This window comes from Neofelis nebulosa, chromosome 15 (genome assembly GCF_028018385.1).
Source record: "Neofelis nebulosa isolate mNeoNeb1 chromosome 15, mNeoNeb1.pri, whole genome shotgun sequence".
Classification (NCBI taxonomy): Eukaryota; Metazoa; Chordata; class Mammalia; order Carnivora; family Felidae; genus Neofelis; species Neofelis nebulosa.
The window spans coordinates 9,001,024-9,016,378 of NC_080796.1; the positions used below are offsets into that span (position 1 = coordinate 9,001,024).

Consider the following 15,355-nt stretch of genomic DNA (forward strand, 5'->3'; position numbering starts at 1 on the left):
AGGTTCGGGAGAAGGCTTTAAAATTTTTTTTTAAATGTTTGTTTATTTTTGAGTGAGAGAGAGAGAGAGAGAGAGAGAGAGAGAGAGAGAGCTCAAGCAGGGGAAGGGCCAGAGAGAGAGGGAGACCCAGAATCCAAAGCAGGCTCCAGGTTCTGAGTTGTCAGCACAGAGCCGGATGCGGGGCTCGAACTCACAGACCGTGAGATCATGACCTGAGCCGAAGTCAGGTGCTTAACCGACTGAACCACCCAGGCGCCCCTGAGAGAAGGCTTTTTTGGGAAGAAGAACTCAGTCCAAAAATAGGGCGCAAGGGGAGAGGGAAGGGTTGCAGACACCTGGCCCACAGGGCGAGTTCCAGCACTGCGGGGGGGTGGGGTGCGAGTCCCGGAGCAGGGAGTCTCCCGGATCTCCATGCTTCTCTGCTCCGCAGTCCCCCTGGCGGGGCCTGGGAAAGACAGGGCGGACAGCAGGGAGGGGGCCCTCAGGGCAGACAGCAGGGGTGCAGAGCAGTGGCAAGGGCAGTCAGGGCGGAAAGCAGGGGAGGGGGCGCTCTGGGCAGAGGGCAGGGGTGGGGGCGCTCAGGACGCAGAGCAGGGGTGGAGAGCAGGGGCTGGGCGCTCAGGGCGCAGAGCAGTGGGGAGAGCAGGGGTGGGGGCGCTCAGGGCGGAGAGCTGGGGGCAGGGGCGCTCAGGGTGCAGAGCAGGGGTGGAGAGCAGGAGCGGGGGCGCTGGGGGGGAGAGCAGGGGCGGGGGCGCTGGGGTGCGGGGAGAGCAAGGGCGCAGAGCAGGGGCGGGGGCGCCCGCAGCCTCGGGCTCTCACCGCCCTCCCTCCCCCCCCCCCAGCACGAAGAGGAACCGCTCCGCCCACCCCTCAATCTGTCGCCTGGTCACCCTCTGCCGCGTTCTATTGATAGGCGCCCGAGCGGTGCCGCCTCAGCACAGAGCCAGGTGGAGTCTATGAAAAGCCTCCTGCAGGCAGACGGCGGGGGCTGCAAGCGGGAGGGGCTCGGGCTTGCAGCCGCCCCCACCCCTGCCCTTTCCTTTGACCTCCTCCCCTCCAGGGCCGGTGAAGCCCGCAGAAACAACACCTGAGGTACACCGCTGCCCCTCGGAGATGTCCCCCCCCCCCCCGCAGGGAGGGCCGGAAGATGCCTCCAGGGTCCTCGCAGGGAAGAGCTTTGGAGGGCAGTGACCCCCAGGGAAGGTTCTGGAGGCTGTTGGGAGGCCGCACCCACCCCTCAGTGAGGACACCTGCGCCTCTAGGGAGAGGTTCCCTCCCGGTCCAGCCAGGGTGCAGGGACCGGCAGGGGGTCACTTCTGTCCCATTGCCCCGGGGACCGTGGACGGGCAGACGACAGCTGTGGGACTTCTCTGGGCTCCTTTACAGCCGGGCGTCTTGTCCTTCGTGTATGCTTTGACGTATCCCTTGTAACTGCCGCCATCCCTCCCCCGCCCTGCATCCCGGGTAATAACGGCAGCCAGTGCGGCCACGGTCAAAGGCAGGTGGCCCCAGCCCAGGGGCCCAGGATCTGGGGTTCCCATCACAGAAGGTGACTCAAGCCTTTTTCTGTTCAGGGGAGACAGAGGCCCAGGGCAGCCGGCTCCCCTGCTCTGTCCACCAAGCACGGGCTGTGCCTCTGTCCCGCTCCCTGGCTCTTCCTCTGCCAGCTGGGTAGGTGCGAGGGCTCATCTGGGGAGCAGGGGACAGCCTCCCTGGGGTGCTTCCGGGTCTGTGTTCCTGGAGAGTGTGGGGGCGGGCGCGGGAGGCTTGGCAGACTGCCAGGCCAGGTTCCCAAGCCCCAGAGGTAGAGGGACCCCTGTGCAGGGCAGGTTGTACAGCCTGAGGGTGGCCCCTGGGCTGATGCCATCAGACCCACGTGTGTGTGTGTGTGTGAGTGTGTGTGTGTGTGTGTGTTTTCCACTGCATTCCTTGCCAGGATGGAAAAACTGGGAGATTTCAGTAAAAAAAAAAAAAAAAAAAAAGTCCAGAGTTGCAGCTTCTTTGACAAACAGAAAGATCTGGCGTCACGGGTCCACTTGACTGAAGGACAGAAGCTGTTGGGGTGGGGGCCTGAGCCACGCCTGCGCCTCTAGCAGTCAGGGTGTGATAAGAGCTGGACCCCCGGTCCCAATGGCCTGTCCTCTGGGCTGCTGTCCTGGGCTGATAAACGAGCCAGCGTGGCTCCCCAGCACCAGATGCTTCTAGATACATTTTAATCTCACTTCCGCCACTTGGCAATGCCCCTCATCTCACCCTCTGCCTCCTCCTGTCACTTCCCAGCGAGCAGCTGCCTTTGTGATCTGGCTTTTGGGAGGGCAGAAGAGCCCCCTGAGCAAGGCCAACCCCAGCGGCCAAGGATGAAGCAGGGGACAGGATGGGCAGGGAGCTTGCTGGGCTCCCCGATACTTTGTCCCCTCGGGAAGCTCTCGAGGGAAAGCCTTGATGGGATCTCAGGTGGCCTTGCCTGCTTGACTTGGGCAAGGCATTTGAGGATGGTCTCAAGTCCTTTCAGCCACACCGAAAAAAATGTGGGCCGGCAGATAGCGGCATTGAGTGGATCTGTACATGTAGAGAGACCACACCCAGTCAGTTGTGGTCATTGGATGGACGTCAGCGTGGGTCGTCAAGAGGGCCAGTGCTCGCCAGAAAGAAAATGGAAACTATGTTTTTGCTGTGCATTTATAGGACAAACCCCACGGTGCTGAGATTAAGAGCCTGGAGATGAGCAGACACAGGTTTAAATACCAGCTCTGCCGCTCGTTAGCTGTGTGACTGCAGGCAGATCGCTGGCGCTGTCCAGAGGTCTAGTTTCCTCATCTATAAAGAAGGTATAGCAGCGATACTGTCTTGTCGGGTTGCTGTCTTGTGAGGATTACACGGTCTAATCACAGGAGGGCACTCAGTAAACGTCCCTGACGGTGACATCAGGCAGCATTGCTGTGGGAGGACGGGGACAGAACACTGAGCGGCAAGGCGTCGTGTCGTTACCCAGTGAAGATGCTGTGTACCTGCCTCACTGGTACAAACACTACACTCCGTCTGTCGTCCACCTGGGACAGAGCTGGGCGGCAGGCCAAGGATCACAGGGTCTTGCCCCCCCTCCCCCCCCGCCCCTTGGACACTCGGGGGCTGTGTTAGTGTTTTGGCTTCACATATTAAGAGGGACACGTGGGACATTTTGCCTAAAAAGAGAAGCATTCTTTCCCCTTCGCATCCCATCCTCCAAGCGCCTGGCACATAGCTAATGCTCAATAAATGTTGAGCCCTGGAGAAGAAAGAGGCTTGGTGGGAGGGTGGGGGGGGGGGCGGGTGACAGTTCACGGTGACTTGGAAGCCTGTGCTAATGGTGGTGAGGGCAGGAGGGCCTCCCCGTGTAGCCAGCCTTCCCGCCCCCCCTGCCCCCGAGGAGATCCCATGGTCCTTATAGTTATCGAAGTACTGTGTGTACAGAGTCAAGATCAAGTACTTACAAAAGCTTATAATGGTCACAGTGGATCCTGCCCTTTCCTGTCCCACTCCCCAGAGGCAGCTGTAGTTGCACAACGGCCTCCCCTGGAGATATTTGCAGTAGGAAAGAGCTGGGAATGGCTTCCCCAGCGGCGGGAAAACAATGAAAAATCTCTTTATGAACCAATGTAAAATGATCTCGGCATCTATTAAGTGCAAAAAAATGAGGGGCAGATGAGTCCGCCTGGCATTTGCTATCAGTAATCAAAACAGGGGGAAAAAAGGTGTTTGTGTGTCCCAGTGTCCCAGAGTGCTCGGGGAAGTCCCCGCCGACCACGACAAGCGCTGGCAGAGGCCTGAGGGGGGTGAGCGGATAGAATTTAGGGTGACCCCACTGATCCCGGTCTCCTGGAGTTCACCCCCCTTGAGTGTGGCAAAGGCGATGGGGGGTTACTGCCCCTTACTGTTGGATGAGGCTCCTTCTTAGCGGACTGGGACCAGAGGCCGTCCCCGTGGGCTTGACAGAGGCCACGGCTGAGGTGGAGAAGCCCACGCGGCAGGGAACCGTGGTGGCTTCTGGGGACTTCCTGTGGCCCGTAGGTCTGACGGCAATAAGGAGCTGGGACTCTCAGGCACGCAACCACAGGGAGATGCTTCTGCTGACAACCTGAGTGAGTCTGGAAGAAGATTCTTCCTAGGTCGAGCCTGCGGATGAGGACACAGCCCGGCTGCTTTGATCTGGGCCCTAATGGGGCTGCAGACGGCCCATGCTCAGCCCCCTGACCCAGCGAAACTGTGAGATGATGAATATCTGTTAGCCCTTGACTGTCTGCTCACCTTTCAGAGAAGCTCTGTGAAGCCACCGCACGCTCTGAATGCGTGGGGGCTGCTGGTCTTCGGGGATCTTTCTCTCCGGGGGCACTTCAACTACCAGAGAGGAGAATCCTCTATCTGCCTGCCCAGGGACAGGGTGCCTCGGCAGGAGCGGAGGACGGGAATCGGAAATCCACCGTGAAGTTTCAGGACTGCATTCCTGAACCTTCCTCCCCTCCACGCTCGGCCTGGGATCCCCAAGCTTCTCCAGAGAACAAGCTTTGGGCTTCTCACCCCGGTGCGTGGCGGGGGAGGGACTCTGGGGTCCAGCTTGAGCAGGCTTCCACGCGAGCCCCCCACCCCCCTTCTCCACCCCACACTGGACCACTACTCTCTGCACCTGTTGCCTCCCCGTCCCGAGTGTGTCTGGTTTTCCGCAGGCAAATGGGTTCGCTTCTCATCTGGAACCTGCCTCGCCGGAGCTTTAGTTTACAGCCCCCTCTGCCAACTTTCCTTCTCCATCTGCTTTCTGTCTTCTTTAAACTTTGTTGAAATCTCCTGTCTATAATTATCGCGTCTCATTTTCTCCTAGGCTTTGGGTTTACTTTCAAAGAATGCATTTGCTTTCCTCTTGGTGGGAGGGATTTGGAGGAAGAGAGGACAAGGACCTGTAGACGCGTCTTGTGCTACCGTTTGGGGCTCCGGGGCCTCTCCGGCATCCCCTGAGGGCTCCGAGCAGGGGCTGAGCTCAGACAGCTCTGGGGGGAGGGGGAAGGAGGAGCGGGCAGCCCGCAGGCACCCCGCCGTCCCAGGGAGGTGGACGTCTCGGACAACAGCACATGCAGTTGACCTTGGGGACCTTCATCCTCCGGGAGTGGGGTTTGGCTCAATGACTGGGGTCTGAGTTTTGGGGAAGGTAAGATACCTAGTCCCAGGGCATGGCTCAGGTGGGGATACCGAGGCAGATTGTGGCAATACGGTTCTGGGGACTGAGTTACAGAAAGAGGGAGGGCCACGGGGACAAGCCGAGTGTCCTGGAATCTGAGCTGGAATACCCGCAAGGCAGACAGTCAGGGCCCCTGTGACAGCAGGGGGAGGGACTGATTCTCACGCAAGGGCCCGGAGGTGACGTCAGGTGGACACAAGACCTGGAGGCAAGGAATACCAGAGAGTCTCTTCCACCAACAGGGCTTGAACTCAGATTGTCCCCCCCGCCTCCCCCAGGACCTTTCCTGGGGCAGGGACTGGCTTTGACCCCTCATCGGCTCTGGAGGGAGACACACACCGTCGTCCGCTGGGAACCAGACACGCGTGCTGGTAACTGACCGTCTGGATGAGCTGGGCGGGGGGGGGGGGGGGGTTGGGGGGGAGGGGGGGGAGAACAAGCCTCTGCCGAGCAGGTGCGTTGCAGACATTATCTCCTTTCATCTCGCCATCGGCCCTCAAGGCGGGTCTTCCCCATCAAGCAGACGACGAACCAAGGCTCAGAGAGGCTGACCGGGTCGGCCAGGATCACACAGCTGGTAAGCGGCAGACCCAGGGCCGAGCCAGGCCCGCCTCAGTCTCTCCCCACGTCACCTGCCACCTCGCTGCCTCCCGAGGAGTGACTCGTGCTCCTTCATGGCAGGAGTGGGGTCCCATGCCTTGACTGCCAGGCTCCTGTGCAAACACCGAGGCTGTCGTTGAAGCCGAACAAGGCTGGAATGAACCTATGGGCGTGCCTGTCTCCTGACGCAGCACACGCGGAAGCCCCAGGTGCCAGACAAGCCTGATGTCTGCCTCTCCCGGCACACGGCCCTGGGGGCAGGATATGCCCTGTGGAGCCAGTAACGGGATTTAATTTGCAAGCCTGCTCTAAGTCTGCGGTGTTCATTGGGTCTGGGGCATTGCGAGCCCTGACGAAGCATCTGTGTTATCCGGGAAGGGCTGGTCCAGCCGGTCTGTGCGGATGTGTCCCGGGTCCTGAACCCGAGTCTGCTGCCTGGGCCCACCTTGCAGGGGTCTGAGCTCAGACTCGGAAGGAGATTCCGACAGAAGGGAAAATGTATGGAGACAGAGAGGTCACGCGCTAGACGTAGAAATAAAACATAACAGGCACACGAGTGCGGACGGACTCAGCCCGAGCAGAGGCCCCTCACTGAGTTCATCCGACCCTCCCGCCACCCCCCTGCAGGAGTTTTTATCCCCAGTTTACAGAGGAGAAAGTGGGGCGACTCACCAGACCATACAGGGCTGGAGAGGAGACAAGGTGGGGTCCCGATGGCTTGGTCAGGGCCCAGCCCCCCAGGCTCTGGCTCTCAGCCTCCTTGGGCCTCGCTCAGTCTTCTAAGGCAGCAGGCACGGAACCCCAAGCCCCACCTCGTCGCGATGCTTTGGTGGGAGGGAAGGGGACCCTGGGTTTAAACCCTGCTGAGCCCCCTGGCGGCCCTGAGAGCAGTGAAGCTGTCTGGGTGGGCACCGCAGGGAGGAAGGCTCAGAGAGAAGGGGCGAGAGGGGTCGTGCCTGGGCCCCACTGGACTCTGCTGGACACACCGCCCTCTGGAGCTGTCTCTGACTTATTTGATTCCAACTGTAATAAAAACCCCACTGAACCGCACACAGCGCAGGGGAGGCCCGGGAGGGTGGAGGCTACAGGCTGAGTTGTCCTCAATGGGCTCGCGTGCCCACAGTCAGAGCACGGGGACGGGAGCCCCGCGCAGACACAGCGGGGGCTCGGGGGCAGGAGAGGGGCCGGCACTGCCCTCCTTTTCCTCAGTCAAGCCTCCACAGAACTGCTTCTCCCGGGTCGGCCCTGGGCCTCCTCCCACCCGGTCTCAGGGCCCGCGGGCCGCACACTAGGCCCCTGGGAAACAGGCCGCAGTCTCCCTTATGCTATTGGCATCATTAGACTGGAATCCCAGCTCCGGGCCCCCTCCTAAGCCTCTAACCGCATCGTCCTTACTCTTCCAGCCTCTGTCTTTGAGGCTCATCTCCCCCTCTGGCCTCACCTCGCTCCACTCCACTCAGGGCCAACTCTCCAGCGTTGACTTCCTGAGCTTCTGGTCCCTTCTGGGCCACAGTGGCCCCCCGGCCCTGGGCCCTTCCTCCAGCCAGCCTGCTTCACCAGGGTCCCGCGGGGGTCCAGGCAGGCTTGGGTGTTGCCCTACCGGGGGGGCTCCTGAGAGGTCGGGGTGATGGGGCCGAGGAGGCAAGCATCAGGACAGCAGATCCTTGCCCACAGTGGGAACGGGTTTCAGCATTTTATCCACAGGTACAGCCGCACAGTGCAAACCAGCTGGTCAGCAGCCCCGGCTGGTCCCACCGAATGATGGTTGGATAGAAAAACAGGTCTCGATCGTAGGGGCTCGAACTCACAGACTGTGAGATCATGACCTGTGCTGAAATCGAGGGTCAGCCGCTTAACCGCCTGAGCCCCCCAGGCGCCCCCTGTTTGCTCTTGCTGAGAGGAGGTGGGGGGGAATGGAGGGGAGAGGTAGCAGTCAAGACCTCAGGCTCTGACATCGCACTGTCCTGGTTTGACAACTGGCTGCGTCACGGGCTGTGTGACCTTGGGAAAGTTGCTTACCCCCTCTGAGCCTTGGTTGCCTCATCTGGTACATAAGGCTAAACATACTTCTCACTGGGGATCTGTGAGGTCGGTATGTTGGAAGTCTGTAAAGCACCTGGCATACAGTAAGTGCTCAATTAATGGTGACTCAATTAATTAAAGTGCTCAATTAGGCACTGGAGCCTAATATTATTCTAAATAACTTCGCTCTGATGGTCCAAGCTGCCTCTCACCCTTCCAGAGGGTCAGGCCTCCGGGGATCAGGGCAGGGTGGGTCCAGCCGGGAGGACCAGCCGCCTGCTAGAGGCTTCCTTTTTAAGTACAGCCAGACGCTCACGGCACTAAACGGGGTCTGTTTCAGGGGCCGCTTGTATTAGAGCGGGTAGATCCGGGCTGCCTTCTTTCAGAGCTTTGCAGGCGTGTGTACTTAAAGTACCAATCTGTCTTCGCATCTACCCTCCGATCCATTGTTCCACCAGACATCACGACTCCAGCCCCAATCCCGGCCGAAACTGATGACGAACGATCTGTCCTGCCTGGAAGTTTCCACCTTAGCCCCGCAGCGCTGTTCTCACGCACGAGCCCGAGAGGCCGCTGGTGACCATAACAAGCAGTTAGAGTTCTCATACCTTTGAAATGGAGATAATTGCTCGATTTCCTCTTCTTAAAAATTTTTTAATGGTTTTTCTTTTTTGTGAGAGAGAGAGAGAGAGAGAGAATAAATGGGGGAGGGGTAGAGAGACAGAGAGAGAGAATTCCAAGTAGGCTCTGCACTGTCAGCTTAGAGCCCGATGCGTGGTTCGAATTCACAAACCTTAAGACTGTGACTTGAACCAAACTGGGCCATTTAACCAACTGAGCCACCCAGACGCCCCTTGATTTCTAACGCTGGTAATTTGTACATCAGGATTTGTATACACTGCCTGACGCTGATGCCGCAGCAGACCCCATCCCTTTCAGGACGCCCACCTGTGACCTGTGTGCACGCTCGGTCCCGGGCGGGCAGCAGGTGCTGGAAGGTGGGCGAGACGCCCAGATGCGCGGAGCCCGTATGTTTCGCACATTAGGCGTGGAAAGAGACCAGGCTGCCTTTGCTTCTTGTCAAGCACTAAAGCTTAATTGGGCCAGAAATACTCCCCAGTTCCTGCTTCTGGAAGACGGATCTCGACTGTCGCCGAGCATCTGTGGTCCCCGGAAGGGACTAGGGGAGTTCTGTGGGCTGGAGGCTTTGAGAAGGAGATGTTTTCCCCCCTCTGCGCCAATTGTGTGCATGGCGTTTGCTTTTCTTTGAACCTCTGTGTCTGGAACGTGGGCCCTGGGGCTGACGTCCTGAATGCGCGCGGGGAAGCGTGCCCACTGAACCCTGGTCCCGCAGGGTGAGAGCCAAGCGGGGGGCTCCGAGCGGGGCGGGGCGGCTCAGGGAAGGCCTCCAGAGGCAGGCGGGGGGACTCTGGAGAGCTGACGACCTTGGAGGAAAGGGGGTGCAGGCAGGGGAAGCTGGGGTGCTCAGGCGGGGAGGCAGCACATTCACCCGCTCCCTTCTTTGGAGGGTACCCGGTGTGCGTGCAGCAGCCAACAGGGCACATCGGCTCCCGCCCCTGCCGTCGGGGAGGGGGAGGTGGAGGAGGGCAGCGAGCAAAGGCAGGCTTTGATGATCTCTGCTCCTGGATGTGCGCGGGCGGAGCCCGCGGGCAGAACAAATGCAGCGGGCGTGAAGGGCACCGCCAGGCCAGCCAGGTGTCTGGGGGAGCAGGGAAGGCGGCTGGCTGGGGAGGGCCGTGCGGGCACCCCCGGGGGCAGGGAGGAGGCCCTCTGCCCTGCGAGGGGATCCGTTACCTTATTCCACCCAACCCCCCAACCAGCCCAGAGGTGCGCGGAGAGGGGGGCCGTGACTCACTCCAGGTCTCCATACAGGTGCTCCTGCCTGGGAATGGGGGTGGGGGGGGGTGGGCACGGCTCGCTGGAAGGTTGGCCTTCCCGAGGGAGGTGGGCAGAGAGGGAGGGCAGGTCCCGGGGCCTTGGGAACGTTCTCGGGGGGGGGAGGGCTTTGCGTTTCCGGGTGAGCCCCCGCCCAAGTGACCAGAGCCACCTTCCCGGGTTCCCCCACCCCTTTCTGTTTCCCCTCCTCAGTTCCAGCCCCTTGTCTCGCCAAAGCCCCTTCTGCATGTCCCCCCCCCCACCCCCACCCCCAACCGGGCAGGCTGAGAGGCTGGGGTGAGTCTGCAAGTTTAAGACTGGGGACTCTCACGGGGCTGGCGAGCAGAGGGGCCCAAAGCTACCAGGGTCTTAAAAGGCCAATTAATGCCACCGGGGCCACAGCCAGTCCCCCGCTGGCCTTTCACTGTCCCCTGGGGCCATCCTTCAATCCGCATGGAAGTCTGAAAGCATCTCCGTAGAGACATCAGTCAGTCCCCTGGACAGAGAGCGCGGTGCGCCCCAGCTCTGGAGCGTGTCCGTCATTTGTCTGCGAGCTGGCCCGCCAGTCATGATGAGGCTCGGGTGTCTTCTCATCAGAACAACCAAACAGCCACACGTGAGCATCAGAGAGGTCTTTGGAGCTGCGTCTGTTTCGTGGCATGTCCCTAACCCCTCCCCCCCCCCCCCCCCCAGCACGGCCTGGCCGCGGCTCACACAGCACCCGGACCCCAGCTTGCTGGGAGTCCCCTCCGCAACCCCCCCCCCCCAGCCCCCGACCCACGCACAGCAGCTCTCCCTTTAATTAGCAGCTCTGGAACGAATTAAAGCGTCTCCATGGAGTGGAGACGCCGAGGTGTCTCAGAAAGATCCTGAGAGGGCTGTAAGGGGGTGGGGGGGAGGGTTCCGTAGAGGCTGGGGCAAGGTCACCCCTCTGTCCCCAAGAAGAGGACCTCGCTGGCCCGTGCAGGCAGCTGGGGTGCAGGGGGGTGGGGGAGAGACGGCAGGATGCGGTTCCTAAGTGGGCTTTCGTTCACACGGCAGGCAGCTCCTGACACCCGCCCTGCTGTTGTGCCGGAGGGACGGCATAAAGCCCTCCTCGGAGGAGGGCATTGGCCCTGCACGGGGAGTGGGGGTGGGGCCGGGGACGCGGGGGGGGGGGGGGGGCGCGGAGAAGAAGGACCTCGGGGGACAGGAGTGTCACTTGGGCCAGCCCACCGGTCCCTCCTTTCCTCCCTGGTTCAGCCCCAGCAGTGAGCTCAAGATACGCTGCTTCCTGACCCGCTCCTGCCCCGGGCAAAGCCCGGACCGGGAAGGTTCTTGGAGGGGACAGCAGAGTCTTTTCGCACAGTTGAAGGCACAGAAGTGGGGATGGTGATAAAAAGGTCAGGCCGGTGAAAGAAGAGGGCGCGTGAGACCGACATGCTACCTCCCCTGACTCCGACACGCACCTTCACGCAGACACGTGCACGTGCATAAGTGCACACACAACAGCAACGTGAGCGTGTGTGCACACACGCATGAGCACACACACGCACGCGTGCACGCACACACACGCAAGCACGCACGCGCGCGCACACAAGCGCGCGCACAAGCACCCACAGCACGCACACGAGTGTGCACGCACACAGCATGCACACGCACACACATGCACATAAGTGCACACACACAGCATGCACACGAGTGTGCATGCACGCAGCATACACACACAAGCACACTCACACATGTACACGAGTGTGCACGCGCACACAGCATGCATGCGCACACACATGCACATAAGTGCACACGCACACAGCGTGCACATGAGTGTGCACGCACACACACGCAAGCACGCACGCATGCACACACAAGCGCGCACAAGCACACACAGCACTCACACGAGTGTGCATGCACACATGCACACGAGTGTACGTGCACACAGCATGCACGCACACGCACACATGCACACGAGTGTGCACGCACACACAGCATGCACACGCACACACATGCACATAAGTGCGCACACACGGCATGCACACGAGTGTGCATGTGCGCAGCGAGCACACACAAGCACACTCACACATGCACACGAGTGTGCACACGCACACAGCATGCACACGCACACACATGCACATAAGTGCGTGCACAAAGTGTGCACACGAGTGTGCATGCACACACAAGTGCATGGCACACGCACGCCCATACACGTGCACACACGCATGGCACACACGCACACGAGCGCGCACAGGGGACAAGCGCATGTGCACATGAGGGTGCACACACACACGCACACACGTGTGCAGGCACGCACGCGTGAACACACACATACACACACGCACATTCTCAGATACAGATGGCAGACGGGAGGAGTGAGAAAAGAGAGGGAGATGGGCGCATGGAGGGCCGTGTGACAGGAACCCCCCTCCCTAACCATCACTCAAGCTGGAGCAACCGAGCAGCAGGTGGCCCCTTATCACTGCTTTTGAAATACGCCTGCAGTTGGCAAGCATGCGCCTGGGGGCGGGGGTGTCTTTGGTGCTGGCCGTCCTGCCCAGCGCTGGGCGACACAGATCTGCCTTTAGGCCCCTTTGCAGTCTCCGGGCGAGAACCATCGTATTCAGGCCGCCCCCTCCGTGGGCTCCCCCGGTGCCCGGGCCTCTGGGCCTGCGCGGTCGTGTCCCGGGTGGGGAGATGCCAAGAGCTTAGCCCCACTTTGGGTGTCACTGCAGGGACCCCCCCCCCCCCCCCCCCCACCAAACCTGGATCCAGACCCAGGAACCCGCCCCCTGTTCCTGAGCTCAGGGCCCCCTTGTAACCTGAGTCGGTGATGATGTGTTTATGACTCGTGTCACGGTCCCGTGGAGGGAGGCTCTCCTCACTATTACCAGCCCCTTGTTTTGTCCCTAGCCCCCTGGGTCCCTCTGTCCCCTGAGGCCTGAGACCACGTGGCCGTCCCCAAGGATGTCCGACTGTTGCCTTAGCTCCTGACGCCAGCCCTGTGCCTAGATCATGTGCCACCTGTTTGCGGTGACATTTTCTTCAGCTCCCCGGGGTGACCACCGGGCCACACCTGAGCTGGCTCTTGCCGCTCCCTCCCAATTAAATGTCGCTTGCTTCGCATCCGAGCCTCAGCCCGGGGTCTGACGGTGATGATGGCAGCGAGGACACCACGGCACTTACTCCTGTACGTACGTTGCTTCTCTTTGCTTATGAGAAAACAGAAACCAGAAAGAAAGAGACAGGATTGTGAGGAATCCCTGTGTATCCATCACCCAAGTCACGGCCCATCTTGTTCGCTCGGTTCCGCCCGCTTTCGCTGGCGTTCATTTGTTTGCTGGAGAATTTTGAAGCCGATCCTAGAGGCCGTGACATTTGGGTCAGAACGAATCTGGGTCATTTTGAACTGGTTTGATATGTTCGCGTGTAAGACGCAGCCGTTAGGTCACTGTCACGCCTAGCGCGTGTTAACTTAATGACCTGTACCGGATGGTCTTTAACCAGCTTGGTTTGTCCAATCGGCGCCCCCTGAGGCCTGCATATTCGCTCATCGGTTGTCTCCTTGGACCCCTCCATTCCTTTCCCTCCCCCACTTGGAGACCCCTGGCTGTCTGCCCCGTAGAATGCTCCGTCTTCCGGACTGCGATGAATGCTGCCTTATGATGTCAGGTGACTTATTCCTCCCTGTTCCATATTTTCTGTAAGCTGTTATTCAGGCAGAGGTGTGTGAAGGCTGGAGAACCACCGGGGACAGATCTCCTGGAGGAAGAGGAATTTTATCACTGACGTCGCTCAGGGCGGCCGGTGCCCGGTGATAATAAAAAGCAAACTGACTTTGTGTTGGTTTTATTATTGGTTTAAAATTCTCTGTCGCCTGCACACGGGTGGACCCCTGCCTCCCCCAACCCCCTCCTTGGCCACTGGGTCCCAGTTGCATTTTTCAGGCAAGAAGATTTTTACGGGTCGTGTTGCATGCTCTTTACCTCGTCTGGCACGAGGCGCGGGGTCTGGTTTGTCTTGTCAGGTGGGTTCAGGTCGTACCAGCGAGATGGGCTTAGCAGCTCAGATCCGTGATTTCCTTAGAGGTTGCAAACTTGTGATTTTTCCAGGCTATCATTTCTTCTGATTTGTTGTCTGACGATTACCTTTTACAAAGAAGGATACCTCTCCTTTTAGTCAGTATTCAGAGTAAGGAGTTATGCCCTAGCCTTGAATATTGACCAGTGGCTTTTATTGTTTTTAGTAACTTTTATTTTATGTTTTTAGAGAGTGTGTGAGAGAGAGAGAGGCAGAATCTTAAGCAGGCTCCACGCTCAGCCCAGATGTGGTGCTTGATCCCATGACACTGGGATCACGATCTAGGCCGAAATCAAGAGTCAGATGTTCAACTGAGTGAACCACCGAGGTGCCCCTTTTTGGTAACATTAGGGCACACAGATTTCTATCGGTGCGATGCCTCCAATCTACTGCAATTACTATTCTTTTGTGTTCTTCAGATGGTCTCTGCTTAGGTCAGTGGGTACGTCTCAGGGTTGGCTCCTCTGACTTTTTGATGTGACCTCAGCCCTTCCTTTTTTTCTGGTGCAGCAAGATACCCCACGCTCCTCTTAGGCATTTCCTGCCCCAGACCTAGACTTGTCCATTTCTCCGAGGAGCCGTGGTTACTCTGGGAGGAAATGGTGCATAGAGAACCGCATCTGGTCACTAGCCGTGCTCAGTGCTATGGGGTTGTCTTTACCTGCAGTCCTGATGGCACTCAGCTCAGGGGGTTTTGTTTGTTTGTTTTAAAGGACTGTTTTTTTTAGATGTTTATTTACTGTTGAGAGAGAGACAGAGTGCGAGTGGGGGAGGGGCAGAGAGAGAGCAAGTGAGAGCGAGAGCGAGAGAGAGAGATTGAGAGACAGCATCTGAAGCAGTCTCCAGGTTCCGAGCTGTCGGCACGGAACCCGACATGGGGCTCGAACCCGTGAACCGAGAGATCATGACCTGAGCCGAAGTCGGATGCTTAACGGACAGAACCACCCAGGCGCCCCTGTTTGTTTCTAATTAAGCTTTTCATTGAAACCAAGCACGTATTACAGGGAAGCGAATAGATCGTAAACGTTCAGCTTGATGAATTTTCACATAGAACGAGGACACTTCCTAATCAGTATCTGGATTGAGAAATGGATGGGAGCACCTGGAAGGCCCCCTAATCTCCCATCCCAGGCACTAACCCCTCACAAAGAAGACCACCCAGCTGACTTCTAACGTCAGAGGCTTTGTTTGGTTTTGAAATTTATACAAATGTCACAAAATGCGATGTTTTTATGCTCATATTTTTGAAAGGCAAAGAATTATGAGTTCATACTGATATTTCCAATTCACATGCAAGATTACAGAGTTTGTACTTAACTTGGTTGAATTTATGCTTTCCTTCCTTTTCTCTTTGCTGAAAACTTGTTTTTTAGTGACTTCAACACAATCCCTTATTTGCCTGGTTCCACAATAAAACTATAATAGTTTCAAAATAGCTGTGTGCCTATTGGGCTAAGAATAGGATTACTGAGTGGGGCCTAACATTTCTTTCTGGTTTGTTTTGTCTTAGAATATATCCTACCAGGACTGTATAATCGAAATTCTGTATTTGAAAGTCATTGGAAGCAATTATTTTCTCTC

General features: G+C 58.5%; 1 long non-coding RNA gene across 2 annotated transcripts; it reads left to right on the forward strand.

The window, feature by feature from the left end:
• The first annotated feature begins 9,310 nt into the window (after positions 1-9,310).
• Positions 9,311-13,531, forward strand: LOC131495841 (uncharacterized). 2 transcript variants are annotated; one of them, XR_009254152.1, is made up of 2 exons: positions 9,311-9,544; positions 12,608-13,531. It is a non-coding gene; the product is annotated as an uncharacterized LOC131495841 (long non-coding RNA). The 2 variants fall into 2 exon arrangements; XR_009254151.1 differs by lacking the exon at positions 9,311-9,544 and adding an exon at positions 10,941-11,106.
• The last annotated feature ends 1,824 nt before the right edge of the window (positions 13,532-15,355 follow it).